The 18,372-nt window shown below is 47.6% G+C and overlaps 1 protein-coding gene across 3 annotated transcripts in view; it reads left to right on the forward strand.

Moving 5' to 3' along the window:
* Positions 1 to 18,372, forward strand: part of ST8SIA6 (ST8 alpha-N-acetyl-neuraminide alpha-2,8-sialyltransferase 6) — a 118,758-nt gene that overhangs the window by 89,000 nt on the left and 11,386 nt on the right. The window lies entirely within an intron of this gene.

Raw genomic sequence — 18,372 nt, forward strand, 5'->3', positions numbered from 1 at the left:
CTCCCTCTGTCTGTCTGTCTGTCTCTCTCCCTTTTTCTTTCATATTTAGAAACTGGCAAGTAATCATGCTTGAACACAAAGATCACTCTATCACTGTATCACTGTTGTCCCATTGCTCATTGATTTGTTCGAGCGGGCACCGGTAACATCCCCATTGTGAGACTTTTTGTTACTGTTTTTGGAATATCGAATGCGCCACGGGTAGCTTGCCATGCTCTGCCATGCGGGCAGGATACTCTCAGTAGCTTTCCAGGCTCTCCGAGAGGGATGGAGGAATCAAACCCAGGTTGGCTGCATGCAAGGCAAACGCCCTACCCACTGTGCTATCGCTCCATAGCATGCAGATATTTGATAGAAAACATTAAGATGTTTCAATGTAAAAATAGTATGAAATGTCCCTCCTTCCTCTTTCCTCTGCCTCACCTATTCCAGTTTCTCTGTGAAGCTCTAGCACTATCTGGTGAGCTGCTTTATCCCAGCAGAAGCTCGTCGAGCTTTGGTAATTAGTTTTGGATTCCCTACTGTGGTAACTTCCTTAAATTGCTAACTTCAAATCCCTGTATTCATCTGTGTGATCCATTACAGAAAAATTAATAGGTATACTTGTGACAGCTTCATTCCCATTTAACTTTTACTTCTCTTCTCCTCCCAGAAATGCTCATTCTATGTTGTCTTGTTTGTTTGTTTGTTTGTTTGTTTTGGCTTTTGCTTTCTTTTGATTTCTTTGAATTCCATCTGCTTCCTTTAGATGTCTTCATGTTACAGAGATCTGAACTTGAATCCAGAATGAGTATTATCAATCATACATTCACTGAAAACTTGGTGGCAGAAAGAAGCTATTATGTAAATGTGCACTTTAAGGCTCATGCAAAGGAGATACCTTTCAAATTACTTGTAAACAGGTCCTTGTGCCTGATTACTTTGTTATAGATAACTGTTGCCAGGTAGCAATCTTATTAAATCTGGAATGATCCCCTCAGGTTTGATTAGATTAGAATTCCTTGAAAAGTCTCTTGTTTGTCTTTCTGGTGCTGGATATAGAAGAACAGATTCCAATACGTATTAGTGGACTCATTGCTGTTTATGAAATAACAGTCCCTGTGCTACATTCATTTTTATTGGAGCATCTTGGGGGAAAAACACAATGATGAATAAATTAACTATATAGGCCATATCACATATGTTTATTTATTTAAGTATATGACATTTACATGATTAAAATATTACCATTTAATAGTTTACCTTTGTGAAAGACAGAAATTCTGCAACCAAATACAGAGGTTAATTAATTTTTTTCCTTTTTTGGATAAAGCATAGAACTTAGCAACAAAACTTAGTTTAACCAACCAAAGTTTCTCCTCTTGGCAGAATGATCTCTCCACGGACAGTAGCTGTGTCTGGACTTGAGTTAGCCTCTCACGAGCGTACATGTTTACCTTCATTTGGTCAGTGTTTGCTTACCAGTATCATGGCCACGCGTTTTATTTTGTAGCACAGATTTCTTGGAAAGAAGCAAATGTTATCTCTGTGTCTTTATTTCTCCCCGCCTTGCTTGCCCGCCCCCTTATCCCCTCTAAGTGTTTGCTGTTTATGACTCATCCGCAGTGAGATGAGAAGGCCCAGAGTAAGACATGCTTCTTTAAAAAATTTATTTAAGAAGATGTATGCACTCTTCGAGAGGTGTTTTCGGTCAGTTGACAGGAAAAAAAAAAGCCGCCTTTTCCCTGTTTCTTCTGCCTTGAGACCATTTTTCACTGTTAATATCCTGTCACAGAGTTTTCTATTTGTCTTGGCATTTAGCATGCCTGTGCATTTGGAGAAGCAGCAAAAACCAAACCATGTCATTACTCTTGCCATATTTAATCATTGGAACTAGCTCATGTACACTTGGACTAGTTCCTCCCTTATTCTTCCCAGGATAAATTTTGCCAGGAAAATGCATCGAACAGACAGGAGACCCAGGGATCTCAATTTTATTTCAAAACTTATCTCCCAAGACATCCTCAGTATTAATTCTCTTGCTTTTTGCTCCCGTATCAGATGACCCTCCCATACCAACCTGCCTTTAAATTCCCACCCCAACTTGCTTTCAAACTTCCACTCCATGTTACTTGACAATATCTGCCCTTGTACCTGACCTTGCTTCAACCCTGGTCCAGTGCCTAGTACCTAGCTCTTTCTTCATGGTTTCAACATTGCTCCTTCAGTTCTGAGTTTTCATGTCACTCGATTCCCTGCTCTTCACTTTGGTGATCTTGTTTTAGTTCTGTTCTACTCAAATCTCTAAACTGATCTTTCATACACACAAAAATATCAGTTCACATATTTACTAATAAGACACACACACAAAAAAAAAAAACCTTAGTCCCTGGACTTGTTTGCTATATTTTGTCTTTATTCATTCTTGGACTGAAACTTGAGTTAATCCCATCCTAAAAACGGGATTATGTGGACCTCTAGGATTTTTCTTTTTTCTGTTTTTCCTTTTCTGGAGGGATTGAGAGGAGTCCCACCCAGCAGTGCTCGGGCATTACTCCTGGCTCTGTGCTCAGGGATCACTCTTAGTGGTGTTCAGGAGACTCTCCATGGTGCCAGGGATCAAGCCAGAGTCGACTGCGTGTAAGGCCAGCACCTGGACCTCTGGACTGTTTCTCCAGCCCCACTCTGGGACTTTTCCGAGGCTGCCAGGTTATGAAGCAGAACTTGAAGTGGTTGGAGGTACAGCTATCTGGATCCCAGAAAAACTGCAGTGTTTGAAGCATTCTCTCATTTATTTTTTATCTCATATATATTTCACAATTTCCCAAAGGTATTGCACATAGACTTTGTGCCAGGACTTTCTCCCCATCCCTATTTTGTATCTTCTGTAAATTGTTCCGACTCTATCTGGGCTTTTGCTTCTCAATACAGTTCCTCAGGCGCCCCACGGATACTGCATCATGTTAGTTTTCTGCATTCCCAAACTTCCTTTCCCTCCTCCTTTGTCCAAACTTCAGTTTCTCTGTCCTCGTCCTCACCAACTGGGATGCATGAGCGTATGTTAAGATGTGAATGATTCATGCCCCGGGGTTGGGAGGAGAGGCAGCACACAGCATGTCCCGGGGGCCTGCGCCAGCCCAGCCACTGCGCTCTGCATAGCAAGGTGAGCTCATGGGATCTGCAGCAGCAACTTGGGGGTTCTCAGCCTGAGTTGACTGCTGAGCTCAAGGCTACCTGGAGGGACTCATCTGCTGTCTCCTGGACGGCTCTTTCTCCTGGCTTTCCCTCTGGCATCTCAGATGCTCCATCGACAATGCCCATCTGCACAGGTGAGATGGAGAAGAGACCACTAAGTAAATGACGGTCGGAGGGATCGCTCGGGATGGCAGAAACCTGCTGAAAGTAGATTATGGACCAAACATGATGGCCGCTTAGCACCTATATTGCAAATCACAACACCCAAAAGGAGAGAGAGAGTAAGAGGGAATGTGCCTGCCACAGAGGCAGGGGGGTGGGGAGGGGTGGGGGAGGCGGGAGGGACACTGGGGACATTGGTGATGGAGAACGGGCACTGGTGGAGGGATGGGTACTCGAACATTGTTTGACTGAAATGTAATCATGAAAGCTTGTAAGTCTGTAACTCTATCTCACGGTGATTCATTAAAATTCACTGTATCACTGTCGCCCCGTTGTTCATAGATTTACTCGAGCGGGTACCAGTAACGTCTTCATTCATTCCAGGCCTGAGATGTTAGCAGCCTCTCCTTACTCGTCTTTCCCAATGATTGGAGGCTCTATCTGGGTGAGGGGAATGAGACCTGTTATTGTTACTGTATTTGTCATATTGAATACGCCACAGGGAGCTTGCCAGGCTCATTAAAATTTTTTTAAAAAGGAAGAAAAGGAAAAAAAATACCCATTTGCTTTCAGTATGTGTACCCTTTGGCTCTGTGTTCCTTACTTTGACCCACTGCGCAGGTTCAAAGCATCAGCCCCGGCCATTCTCTTCTGTATCCTCTTCAGCCCAGCTGACAGTACTTTCTGGCACCTGGGGTTCCATTCCACTCTTCATTCTCGGGAGGCTTCACCTAGGGAAGCATTGCTGCTCCCCCCACCCCGTCACTCCGAAATCCTGCGTCATTCTTTCCTACGGTTCCTGACACTGCTCACCGCCAGCTGTATCCCGCACGGCCTGGAGGCCAAGTTGTCTCGCCACTGTTCCCAAGGTGCTCTTTCCCCCACTTCGAATTACTTTGAGTTTCTTCCTGGAGCTGAGTTCTTCCAGAGATCCTGTTCTCTGAACTCGTTCGTGCTTTTTTCCAGTAATGCCTTTGTCTCCTAATCCTCCGTTGCTGTTCTCACCGGCGCGTCTTTGCTCTCAGGTGTTACTGCCTGGAACTTCCTCAACTTGACAGTGGGGGTTGGAGTAGTTCTTCCCTGAAGTAGTGAAGTAGTGATCCCAAAGTTATCCTGCGCTTAGCCCTCTGGAGTGTCTTTTTGCTTCATCTCCGTGCGTATCCTATGGAGCACTCTTTCCCCGAGCCCTTGAAAGAATTCCTGCAGAATCCTAGATAACTGGGAGTTACAGTTAGCCGACAAACACCCCTGGTGGGGAGGAAAGTGAAATGAACCAACTCTTTGGGACCCACATCTACCTGAGTACACAGAGAGGTGCCGCTCTGTGTCCGAAACCGCCTCTCCCCTCCACATTGTGCAACGCGGTCATATTTGGTAGACAAGTCATCAGCAGCCAAACACTTCACTTGTATCTCTTTTTTGTAGACAAATATATTTCATTGTATTTTTATTTTACTTATTTATTTTAGGTTGGGGTGGGGGCACAGCCCGAATTGCTCAGGGCTTCCTCCTGGCTCTGTGCTCAGGGACCACTTGTTTGGGCTCTGGAGACCATAAGAGGTGCCGGGGATCAAATCTGGGTCGGCTGTGTACAAGGCAAACGCCCTCCCCACTGTACTATCGTTCTGGCCATTTTCTCTCATATTTTTTCTCTTTTTGGGTCACACCCAGCAATGCACAGGGGTTACTCCTGGCTTTACAGTCAGGAATTATGCCTGGCAGTGCTCAGGGGACCATATGGGATGCTCGAAATTGAACCCGGGTCAGCTGTGTGCAAGGCAAATGCCGTACGCACTATGCTGTCACTCTAGGCTCTGCTTTCCCTAGTTTTGAATTATAATTTGAATGGCCACAGGAGAGTGACTGATTCCTCTTCGTGTTTTCTAGAAGACATTTGGGCAGCTGGTTGCTTAGGGCATTACCATTGGTTCCCCTTTTCAAGATGCAAATCAAAACAACAATGAGATATCATCTCACACCACAGAGACTGGCACACATTCAAAAGAACAAAAGCAACCAGTGCTGGTGTGGATGTGGGGGGAAAGGGACGCTCCTTCACTGTTGGTGGGAATGCCGACTGGTCCAGCCTTTCTGGAAAACAATATGAACAGTCCTTCAAAAACTAGAAATTGAGCTTCCATATGACCCCGCAATACCACTTCTGGGAATATATCCCAAGGATTCAAAAGATCACAGTAGAAATGACATCTGTACCTATATTGTGAACAGTGCTGCAATATATTCATTGCAGCACTGTTCACAATAGCCAAAACATGGAAACAACCCAAGTGCCCTAGAACAGATGACTGGTTAAAGAAACTTTGGTCCATCTGCACAATGGAATACTATGCAGCTGTTAGGAAAGATGAAGTCATGAAATTTGCTTATAAATGGATAAACATGGAGAGTATCATGCTAAGTGAAATGAGTCAGAAAGAGAGGGACAGACATAGAGGGACTGCACTCATTTGTGGAGTGTAAAATAACATCACATGAGGCTGACACCCAAGGACAGTAGATACAAGGGCCAGGGGGATTGCCCCATAGCTGGAAGATGACTTCATGAGTGGAGGGGAAAAGGCAGATCGAATAGAGAAGGGATCACTAAAAAATTGATGGCTGGAGGAATCAGTCGGGATGGGAGATGCATGCCGAAAGTAGATAATGGACCAAACATGATGACCTCTCAGTGTCTGTGTTGCAAGCCATAATGCCCAAAATTAGAGAGTATGGGGAATATTGTCTGCCATGGAGGCAGGGGGAGGGTGGGAAAGGGGGGGTATACCCGGGATATTGGTGGTGGGGAATGTGCGCTGGTGGAGGGATGGGTGTTTGATCATTGTGAGATTGTAACCCAAACATGAAAGCTTGTAACTATCTCACGGTGATTCAATAAAATTTTAATTTTTTTTTTTTTAAAACCATTCGTTCCCCTTTTCCTGCCCTTTTTTTGCTTTGGCTGCCAATGCCGGGGTTGCACACACCTTTCACTGTGGCGCTTCCTTCATTGCAGTGCTCACGCACATTCTGGTTTTGGTGCTCAGTGATCACACATAGTGGGGCTTGTTAGGGGTGGCACCCCACCCCCCGCTCTGGCGCTTGCACACCACTGGACGTGACCGGGACTGCACACTCTGCCCGGATATGGCCGCAGTGGCTGTGGCCTCAGGGTTGCTGGGACCAGTTTTTTAATAGAATCACTGTGAGACAGACCCTTACAAAGCTGTTCATGATTGGCTTTCAGGCATACAGTGTCCCAACACCCATCCCTCCCCCAGTGTACATTTCCCAGCACCGGTGTCCCCAGTTTCCCCACCCCCCGCCACCCCCTCCCCCCAGCCTGCCTCTATGGCAGGTGCTTTTCCTCTCTCTCTCTCTCTCTCTCTCTATCTCTCTCTCTGTCTCTCCCCCTCTCTCTCTCCCTCTCCCTCTTCCTCTCCCTCGCTCTTCCTCTCCCTCCCTCCCTCTCTCCCTCTCTCTCTCTCCCTCTCTCTCTCTATCTCTCTCTCTGTCTCTCTCTCTCCCCCTCTCTCTCTCCCTCTCCCTCTTCCTCTCCCTCGCTCTTCCTCTCCCTCCCTCCCTCTCTCCCTCTCTCTCTCTCCCTCTCTCTCTCCCTCTCTCTCTGTCTCTCTCTCTCTCCCTCTCTCTCCGTCTCTCTCTCTCTCCCTCTCTCTCCCTCTCTCTCTCTCCCCCCTCTCCTCCCTTTTTGGCATTGTGGCTTGCGATACAGGCACTGGAAGGCAGGAATATCCCTTTACATGCTTTAACACTCAGTTCTTGTCCGGCGTGATCCTTCCCAGCTATTATTGTCATCCTGGGCTGGCCCATTCTAGATGCATGTGGGCAGCCTGCCGGATCCAACTCATGACCTCACACTTGCTCGACCTGAGCCATCTCCCGGGCGTCAGCGTTATTAGCATTTAGCCAGATCTCTGCTTCCAGACAGTTTCTTTCACGATGTTTATTTACTGCCACACCCAACAGTGCTCAGGGCTCACTCCTGTTTCTACTCTCAAGCATCTCTCCCACTGAGGTTCAGGGGACCATATGCGGTGCTGGGGATCAAGTCCAGGTCAACTCTCTGCAAGGCAAGCACCCTTCTGTACTATGTCTCTAGCACTCAGTTTATTTCCTGATAAAATGAAGATGATATCTCCTCCTGTGAGTTGTGATGAGTATTCAGTGTGTAAAATGCATGGGACAGGCTGGAGCAATAATGCAGTAGGGCAGGCATTTGCCTTGTTGGCCACGTGGCCAACTCGGGTTCAATCCCTGGCATCCCATATGGTCCCCTGAGCACCCCAGGAGTGCAGAGCTAGGAGTAAGCATTGCTGGGTGTGACCCAAAAAAGAAAAAAATTAAAATTAAATGCATGGTTCACAGTCTTTTCTGTATTAAAGTCTCAAGACATTATCACTGTTATTATCTGTATTATTCCCTTATTTTTTTCCAGCTTGCAATTAATAGTTTACTAAAGAGAGTTGAAGCCTGTGGCCTCTGGAATAACAGAGCAAGTCCATGGATGAGGAAAAGCCTATGATCACTTCATCTCCATCCTCTGCTGAGGAGCCGGTCCACGTCCCTCAGGCCTGGCTTGCCTTTGTGGCACGCTTCAGAGAGATGATGCCAGGCTTTTGGAAAGCGCCGTGGCTACCCATGCTGTTTGCTCTATCGGGACTTTGATGTTTCCATGTTGGAAGATAGTTGGCACCGAGAGGAAGTGACAGAGTGTTTCCTTTGTAGGGAATAGTTTCCCCAGGCATTATTTGATGGAGAAAGGGACTCAAGAGGATGTCACAGTCTAGCCTACCCTTCCCTTTCGCCACGGACGGGCAGGTCAGCATCCTCTGAGCTCTGCCCGGGCTCTCTCGTGGCTGCCTGCTATTCACTGGCAGTCAGAGCCAAGCATTGAGTCCACACGTGGCCCCTTCTCAAAGTAGGGACTTGGCAAGCTCAGGGTGGAACTGGACAATTCTTAGAGATTGGGTGATGCCTAAAAGCAGAAAGGAGAAGCCAGGAGGCTAAGGGATGCCCAAAGCAGAAAGCCTGTGCCCACTTCCCAGGGCCAGGCCAGGCACATGCTGACTTGGGGGCTGAAACCAAAAAGGCAGACGATGCTGAATTCCAGCATGAGCCATGAGCCCTGGCTGGGAAGCCTGTCTGGGGCTTGGCTCGAGGTGCCACTTCGCTTCCTAAGAGCACTCTGGGCCCATTTGTGCCTGGGAGTCAGGATCATTAACTGACCGTGAGCAGAGCTGGCCTCCTACCTGCTCTCCCATCTGTGTGGAACAGGCTTCAGCCATCCACAGAAGGGGCCCTTGGCAGCCACCCACATTGCCCTTCCCAAAGCAGACAATTAGCGCCTCGCTGGGTCCGTTAAAGATCACGCAGTAATGAGGCCTTTTATCACAGGCCTTCATACAAACAGAGGATGCTGGAACTCTCCTTCGGAGGCCTCACAGACAAACGTGTTGGTGCGATTTGCAGAGGTTTGAATCAGCAGCATCAGAATCAGACTGTTTTCCTCAGGTTCAGTGTGTTCATTCGGGATCTTAAGAACATTGCCAGACACTGTCTGTTCCCCCCATCCCATTTGTTTTAATAATGCATTTCTTATTTCTCGCCTTTCCTCCCTCCTAAAATATTTCACTAAACAGAAGCCTAATTTCTGTCAGCATGGGTTTGGCATAAGTGACCTGTTTATACTCTTGTATTGAAGAGTAACGGCCATGACCTGGATTTGGGGTGGGGCGGTCTGCAAAGTACAGTAGATTCAGAAATGTTGAGTCCGTATTTTTTATAATTTATATTTTCCACATTCATGTCATTTGCAATTGACTGGGACTTAAATTATTAAAGCCAGGTCCAAGTATGTGACCAGAACATGAAGTGGGGTCAGGGAAGGAACTGGGACTGTTCCCCACTCCCAGCTATCCCAACACACACACACACACACACACACACACACACACACACACATTTCAGCAGTCCTGAGGCGTGATGACTGTGTGCAGGAGGAGAGCTGGGGGTTTGCTACGTCGTAGCACAGCTACACCCTCAGGGTATAAAAGGATCTTTGAATTCACAGCTTGATCTCTCTTTTTCTCTCTCTTCATGCTCCCAATGATGAGCCTGAGAATTCTAGGAAGCTCTGTGGGGTGGTCTGCTAGAGTGGTGACACAGTGGCTCCAACAAGAGCATCTCTCTCATCCTCATCCCCCCAACACAAGGAGGGCGCGTGGAAGCCCATGGCACTGTGTGCCGCATGGACAGAGAGTGGACCTCAAAGCGAGGGCTGGACTCTTGGCCATTTTCACGGTCTGGCCATTTGTCAGGGAAGAGAAACATCACCCTCGAACCTTCTGCGTGCTTGGCTGACATTTAACAAGAGAAACACAAACACAGGCTCAACTCACATACCTCTTGTGGGCACGGGAGAGCCGGGGAGAAATGAGTGACTTGGAATCCACATGTTGCCCTCATCTTAATAGGGAGGGGGATGCACAGAGGCCGTTAGGTGAGAGGGGTCTCAGGGAGAAGGCCGGTCTGGGGAACAGGGTGGGGGGGGGACAACTGCTGTCTGGGCTCTTTGTCAGCTGCTCGTCTGCTCCTGGGATAAGAGATCTTTTCTCTGCTTCGTGAAATTGCCCATTGAGTTCCTTTTGGAAACTCCATCTATAGGCAGATAAAAGGAGAGAGAGAGAGAGAGACAAAGAGGGAGACAGAGAGACAGAGAGACAAAGATGGAGAGAGAGAGAGGCAGAGACAGAAAAACAGGTAGAGAGAGAGGTAGAGAGAGACAGAGAGAGCCTCTCTTTCATTTTCTCTTTTTCAGGGGCTTATCTTTCCCAGTAATCAGTCTACCAAAGCAACGTGTTTGTCACTATTTTGTTTCCCTTAGAATGTGTCCTTCTAAGCCTGTTTATCGTATTCCCTAATCACAAAAAGGCTCACCTTACCTCGTGCATCTTCTATAGTCCACCTCATCCCCTGTCTTACCCCATCCCTCCTCCCAGCGCTCACCACCTGCCCAGCAGCTAAATAAATGTGAGCCGATGAATGACCGAATGAGATCCGCTCTCCTGCATACTACCCCCAGTCTGCCTCGCCCTGCCCTGCAGAATAAGTGTCAGTGCCCCCGCGCGAAAGAGCATTCGCAAGGCTTCCACAGAGCAGATAATAGCAGTCAAATATTTAGACAGGGGGAGGAAAGCACAAGAGTGTGATAATGGTATTAGATCATCAGCGGGTGATAGGGTGCCGATTAGGGACAGAGGAAAGGTAGCAGGGGGTGGGGGTGCATCTGTAGGACCGTGGACGTGTTTGCTTGGCACCGTTATGTTGTGTTTTTGAAGGAAAAGCAATTTGTTTTAGAAATTATTAGGATGGCAGATCAAGCCTCTGAATTTGGACAGCAGATTATTGAGTGATTTTTTTCCTTCGACCCCTCATTAGAATCTCAGCAAATGGACCCTGCAGCCCCGGATTGCTCCTTATTGATACATCAGTACCGAGGGCATCAGTAATCTGAACCTTGCGCTAACTTCTGCAAACACCAGCCCCGCCACCCCCTTGCTTCAGAGAGTCATCAGGCATTTGCTAAATAGCCAGGCTGCCCAGGAGCTCTGCCAGGGCAGCGAGGTCATTAATATTCAGCAGGTCCTCCAGTACCTTGCACTCCATAAGCCTTGAGCTATTATTAACATTTCGTGGAAAGCCAGGAAGCATCCATTTAGAACTGCAGAATAATCTTGACCCAAGACTCAAAATGAATAAATAGATAAAGAAATAGTGAGGAGAATGTCCCGCGCCTGCAGGGGGGCAGGGAAGAGCCTTCACCATTTGAGCGGAAGAAGTGCCTCTCACCAGAGACCCTCCGTCAAGACCACCTTGAGGGTTCTGCCCGTTTTCAGATTCCATCTGCACGGATGCAGGCAGCGGGCCTCAGCCAGGTTCCTACAGGACACACGTGGCACCGCTTGAGAGTTGAGCACATGGAAAACTGCAGGATTTGGATCCAGTTCCTTGGGTTCTGGGCCTCTGGCTCTGCAGAGGCCCCGTTCCTCCTGGGTAGAGCATCTCGGGTGGGGTCAGGGCAGTGGCTGGCAGCACCCGGGGGTGGGGGGATGCTATACTCTAGCCAGGGTCTCCTTTCTGAGCTTGTTGAATTTGACCACTGGGGAACATGGACCCCATGGGATACGTTATACAGAGCGTTCTGTCTGTATCACACGAGCTTCAGAAGTCTCCATTGCGCATGGGATCGGGACCGCTCTTGTGAACCGTTTGGTTGACTTGAGTGGTGTCACACTCTGCCCGTGTGATTTGGGGAGCTCCAAGTTGCCGTAGTGCCCTACTGGGAAACACCCCAGAGGAAGGACTCCAGATCCGAACATGGTCTCCCCGACTGCCACAGGACCTAGAGCAAATGACAGAGGACTGAGCGGCAGATGGCACAGGTCCAAGGTCATGTCACATCACCTCTTTAGCTCCAGTATTCTCAAGTCTAAGTGGGAAGAAAGTTAGCCCCTCCTGGGGACCCTGGAACCCAGTGCCAGGTCACAACCAGGAAGATGTTCCGGAAAGTGGACAGTTCCCAATGCCAGTAAGGTTCCCTGCAGATGAACCTGGTGGGCTGCATCCCGCTGTGTGGTGTGAAACAGGAACCATTTACTTACCACTACACTCCGCTTCCTAGTTCCTGTGCCATCCCCAGTGGCTTTAACAAAGTACCGTAGACTAGTGTGTGAATGACAGACATCTACTGGACTTCACCACGGGACCGCTGCCACCGCATAATCGGCCTGCTTTTAAATTGCACTGGTGTCGGTGGACCCCACGGGAGGCTCACGTGAGTCGGGAGGAGAGAGAGACGGTCACCTTCTCCCAATCTGCCTCTGCCACCCGACACCCAGGCTCACTGGGTTCTCATCTCGCCTCGCAGAAAAGAATTTCAGGAGTAGACAAGCAGTGAAGTAAAACATTTCATTTGGAGGTTTTGAAGGGAAGGGGGAAGAGAAAGGGAGACAGTGGAGAAGAACGTGCTCCAGAGAGAACCCGGGCTTCTCCAAGGGCGGAGAGAGCCCCCCCACACACCCCAGCGTTAGACAGGGAAGCATGAGGGTCCACATCTCAAGGGGGGGCGATGCGGGCGACACACGTGCTCAGCCACACGAGTGGGCAGCGTATGCTCACCCTTTGTCCAAGGTGGCCTTTCGAGGGTTTGTTCAACCTACCCCCGAGTGGGGCTTCTACCTACATTAAAGTCCCTTGCTAAGGCGGTTGCCTAGGGTGCTGGGAGTGGTGATGGTCCTTGAAATTCCTTTCCTGGCCTTTTTCTGCAGGAGCTTCTCTGGGTTCAATGCTGGCGCCTTGAGGGTCTTATCAGGCCTTAGTTCCTGCTTCCTGCAGGGTTGGCCTCTGCAACTTCTGAGCTATCACTTCTCAAGAATGCACTCCCTATCTGCCTGCCTGCCTACATCAGGACCAGCTCACAAAAATAGCCTCGCATCATCGGTGTAGCCTGTGTTTTTCACATAGGAAATTTTTGGGCATCGAATCGGGGCCAACTCTGCAGAGAAAGGTGATTCCTCTCACTGTTTGGGAGGCTGAAAACGTGAGCTGAGGGAGCCCCGAGGGTGGCGGTCAAGCGAGCACCTTCCAGGCTGCATGGCCGAGAGCAGAGAGAAGTTGGTTTTCTCTGCCTCAGGAACGGCCCTAATCCTGTTCATGAGGACCCGCCCTCCTGGCCGCATCTAATCTTTCAGAGATCTCCCAGAGGCTCCTCCTTAGACCGTCCACGGGGGATACAGTTTCAGCATGCAACATACATGCACACTCAGTGGACAGCTGTCCCCCCGCCTCCCAGATTCATTCCGATGTCGCTTGCAGAACATGTCCCTTCCATCCCCACCACAACCAGAATCTGATTCCCATCCCTGGGCCCTGAAGTCCAACGTGTCACCTAAATCAGAAAAGAAGAGATTTGCGATAGGAATATACATCTTTAATTATTTTTTCCTGGTTTTGTGCTACACCTCCAGGTTCAGAGTCTACTCCTGGTTCTGTGCTCAGGAGTGAGCCCTCGTGTTCGGGGCACCCTGTGCAGCTCTGGAGACCAAGGTGGGGCTGGTGTCATGCGAGGCAAGTGCCTTACCCCCAGAACTATCTCTCCTGCCCTGGGAGGTCTTTTTTTTTTTTTTTTTCATCAAGAATCCTCACTTTTCTAGTGGCATATAAATGCTAAATAGGGTTTAGGTTTTTTTATTTTTTATTTCTTTTTCTTATCCTTCTTTTATTTATGATTTTTTTTCCTTTTTGGGTCACACCTGGCAATGCACAGGGGTTACTCCTGGCTTTGCACTCAGGAATTACTCCTGGCGGTGCTCAGGGGACCCTATGGGATGCTGGGAATCGAACCCGGGTCGGCCACGTGCAAGGCAAACACCCTACCCGCTGTGCTATTGCTCCAGCCCCCTATTTATGATTTTTTCTCTGAACATTTTTTTTATTAGTGAATCACCGTGAGGTACAATTACATACTTACAAATTTTCATGTTTGCATTCCAGTCATACAATTATCGAGTACCCATCCCTCCACCAGTGCCCATTTTCCACCACCAATGGTCCCAGGAGCCCTCTTACCACCCCCATCCCATTCCCCCACCCCGCCCTGTCTCTGTGGCAGGGCATTCCCTTTTGTTCTCTCTTCCTTTTGGAGTGTTGTGATTTTCGATAGAGGTGTTAAGTGGCCATCATGTTTGGCCTATAGTCTACCCTTGTCTTATATCTTCCAGCCCAAGCAAGTCCTGGGAGGTTATTATTTTTTAAAGTGGATTCCTCCTCAGTCTTCAAATTTGTAAGACCAAATGTGTTGTGTGCTTCCCAAATACCGTCCTGGGACAGATCTAGGGCAGACGTCCCCATTTCAACGGGGTGACATTTAAAGAAAGAAGGAAAGAGTGACAGGTCCCAGGAGAATTTAGAACTTAACGAGGTACCTTCTGCGGATCACCAGGCTTGAGATAATTCTCTGGCACATCCTCTGCCCTCCAGACCCCCTGAAGTGGGGACCCACCCTGGGTGCTCAGCTGGGCAGGGATCACTCCAGTGCCTACGCTTCTGCCTGGCAGCGCCACCACCACGGTTTTGGGAAGAGGTCATCTGGGCTGTTGATAGCAGGTCCCACCTTGAAATAGAGGCAGCGACCCTGATAGTTCTGGAATTGCCTCTGGCATATCTCTTTGCCATGATGAAAACTTGTACTTGCACAGGGCAGTACTGATGCTTCTTCTCTGTAAAAGCCCAGATGTCCCCGTGTTCCCGTCTTCTGAACGTACCCCACCCCCTGCCAACTGGTTCCTTTCCCGCTGGTGGCCATTTGGATGCAGCGCTCAGTCTTACACACACACACACACACACACACACACACACACACACACACACACACACGCACACGCCCCAGGCCACACCTGTGCTTCCCCTCTGCCAAGCTTAGCCTCGAGTTTCTCAGTACAGACTGAGACTTACCCAGTCTTCTTATTCCGCCTTCTGATGAATAATTCAATCCCCATGTGGATTTTTTTTTTTCCTTCTTGCATTTTGCTGTTAGTTCCAAGGAGGGGCTGGAGGCATGGAGTGATGGCACAGCGGGTAGAATGTTTGTCTTGCATGCGGCCGACCCGGGTTCAATTCCTCTGTCCCTCTCGGAGAGCCCGGCAAGCTACCGAGAGCATCCCGCTCGTACGGCAGAGCCTGGCAAGCTACCCGTGGTGTATTCGATATGCCAAAAACAGTAACAACAAGTCTCACAATGGAGACGTTACTGGTGCCCGCTCAAGCAAATCGATGAGCAATGGGATGACAGTGACAGTGACAGTGACCAAGGAGGAACGTAGCTGCCACAGCGTTGCCCTGAGAAGCCTCCTCAGCAAGGAATCGAAGCATCCGGTTCCAAAGTTCCACCTGCACCCTCACTCTGGCCCTCACACTCAGTTTAGTCAGGCTCAGGGCTGCTTCCTAGTAAGGATGGCCTTTCCTCCTGCCACAGCCACCATGTGTCACCACCCTGTGTCACCCCAAACCTCATAATGGCTTTGCCATCAAGGAGCTGCCGATAGGCCGTTCATTATGACATACATGATGGTGCAGGGGGCGGAAGTGTTCCCCTGCAGTGCTCCCCATCGCCGTCAGAGCTCGAGCCAGAAGTTAACATTCTCTTCACAGCCTCGGACACTGTTCCCAGCATGCAACCCGAAGCTCTTCCAGCCGGTGTCTGTGACCCAGTTCCAATGCCACCTCCCAGTTTTCGGCTCTCCTTGACAGCAGCGCGCTGTGCCTCAATTCTGAGATGTGTGGATCGGGGTTTCTGGAGAGGAAGTGAGAGGATGCACAGTGATGTCTAGAGAAAGCTCAGGAGAAAGAAGTTGAAGTTCTGTGCTCTGCCGTGCAGCAAGAGCATCTGCAAAGCCCTTGGCCCCGGGTCCAAACCTGAAAGCTTGGGAATCCAAGACCCAGTGGGAACATTCGAGCCCGATTCCTAAGACCCAGCCATTGCAGGGCCAGTGACTAGAGACCTGGGCTGAGCCCAGAGTGTGAGAACAGAGAACCCCGCCCAATGTCAGGCAGCAGGGGACATCTTCCTGGGCATCCTTGCTCCAGTACAGTGCTCCTGGGCGACCACCAGTGCTCCAGTCCTGGCCGTGTGCCATCTGCCCACCTGCATTCCTGAGGACAGTGTTCTTCCCTGGGCTCCAATTTTGGTGCTCATCTCATCTGGAGCAATAGCGCAGTGGGTAGGGCGTTTGCCTTACTGACCCGGGTTCGATTCCTCCACCCCTTTCGGAGAGCCTGGCAAGCTACCGAGAGTATCTCGCCCGCATGGCAGAGCCTGGCAAGCTACCCATGGCGTATTCAATATGCCAAAAACAGTAACAAGTCTCACAATGGAGACGTTACTGGTACCCACTCAAGCAAATCAATGAGCAACGGGATGACAGTGATACAGTGATCTCATCTGGAAACAATATCACTGACACACCTAGAAGTATTTTGTTATGTATAATATATATGTATATATTGTTATGTTTATTATATATATTTATAATATGTTATATACTATGGTATGATAGTACATATAGTATATATGTATCATACTATATATTGCTGACAGTGTCTCTGACACATCCAGAAATATTGTTTGTGTATATAAACAGTAAATATGGTATACTATTTATAGTATATATGTATATGTGTATATATAACAGTATATTTAGTATACTATGTATAGTATATATGTATGTATACATGTGTATATATAACAGTTGATATAGTATGCTATGTATAGTATATATGTATGTATACATATATATAATAGTATATATAGTATACTGTGTATAGAATATAGATATATGTGTGTATATGACAGTATGTAGAGTATACTATGTATACTGTATATGTATGTGTATGTGTGTGTATATATATATTTATAGGATTGGACCATGCCCTTCAGTCCTTAGGGATCACTCCTGGCGGTTCTCAGGGGGCCATATATGACGCCAGGGATCAAACCAGGCATGGCTACATGCTTTACCCCCTGTACTATCTCTCTGGCCCACTAAGTGTATAATTTTATATCTTCTTTTTACCTTTTTAATTTATTTCATGGATTTGTCATGGGTCTACAGTATTCTGAAATTTCAGGGGCTACCTCGCAGCTCATTGCGTGTATGTCACCACTCTTACCTTCCCCTGCCAAATGACCCTCTCACCCCTCCCCTCATCCCTCCCTCCCAGCCACCATGTAGTTCTCACTTGTCTGGGAATTATTTTTATCGTTGATGTTGATGTTGCTGCCAGGTAGTTAGCGTTAATTATTCCTACTCCTCATGTGAGTCAGCCCGTCCGGTAGTTATCATCACTTAGCACAGTCGCCTCAGCTTGCAGCCACTGTATCCTGCAGGCACGGAGTCATCTGCCACGGTGTCATCCATTGAGTATATAGATCACAGCTTCTTTGTGCCGCCATCTGTTGACGGCATTTGGGTTGATCTATGTTTTGTGCTCTTATGAACAATACTGCTGTAAGCACAAGGGTGCACATATTCCTTCAAATTAGTATTTTAATATTAGTAAATACCTATGGCTAATACTGGATTTCTATTTTTACTTCTTAAGAAAACTGGAGGCTAGAGTGATAGTACAGTGGGTAGGGCTCTTGCTCATGGCCAACCCAGGTTTAATGCTGATCCCAGCATCCCATATGGTTCCCCGAGCACTACCAGGAGTAATTCCTGAGTGTAGAGCCAGGAGTAACCCCTGAGAACTGCCAGATGTGGCCCAAATACCAAAGTAAATAAATGCAATTTTTTAGAAATTAAAAATAAAAGAAACCTCTGTATTATTTTCTGTCAATGTTGTATCAATGTACATTTCTACCGACAGTGCATTTTTTTTCTCCACACCCTTACTAACATGACACCTCTCATTTCTTTTTCTTAGGGTCATTTTCATCAGTGATAAACAGGAATTCATTATGATATAGATGTGCATTTCCACAGTAGTAGTGATGTTGGGCATTTTTTATGTGTCTGTAGTCTGTCTATATGCCTTCTTTGAAGAAGTATCTGTTTAGATCTTTCCTGCAGTTTACTTTGAATTACAATAATGACAAGAATAAAAATGTGGTTGCTAAATAAGGCAAGATAACTTAAAAAGTCATATTAAAAAGTGGCTGTAATTATTCTGATATTTTTCTCTTTTTGACATAACACTGCTAGAAGGATTTCAGAGATTTTGAACTTGGCTTATTAGATTTCAAACTTAAACTAATTAATTACTTTTTAAATGAGAAGATCCCTACCCTGAGTTTAAGTCAGCTAACATTTTTTGCTATTCTATCCTGTTAACTCAAGCATGTCACATCCCACACCAGTTAGCATGGAACATAGTACAACTGTTATTTTGGTGAATTATTTGTTTTCTTTCTGAAAGTCAATATGGCAACATTTTCTTTTGCATTTTCATAAAACTCTATAT

This window comes from Sorex araneus, chromosome 9, assembly GCF_027595985.1.
Source record: "Sorex araneus isolate mSorAra2 chromosome 9, mSorAra2.pri, whole genome shotgun sequence".
Taxonomy (NCBI): Eukaryota; Metazoa; Chordata; class Mammalia; order Eulipotyphla; family Soricidae; genus Sorex; species Sorex araneus.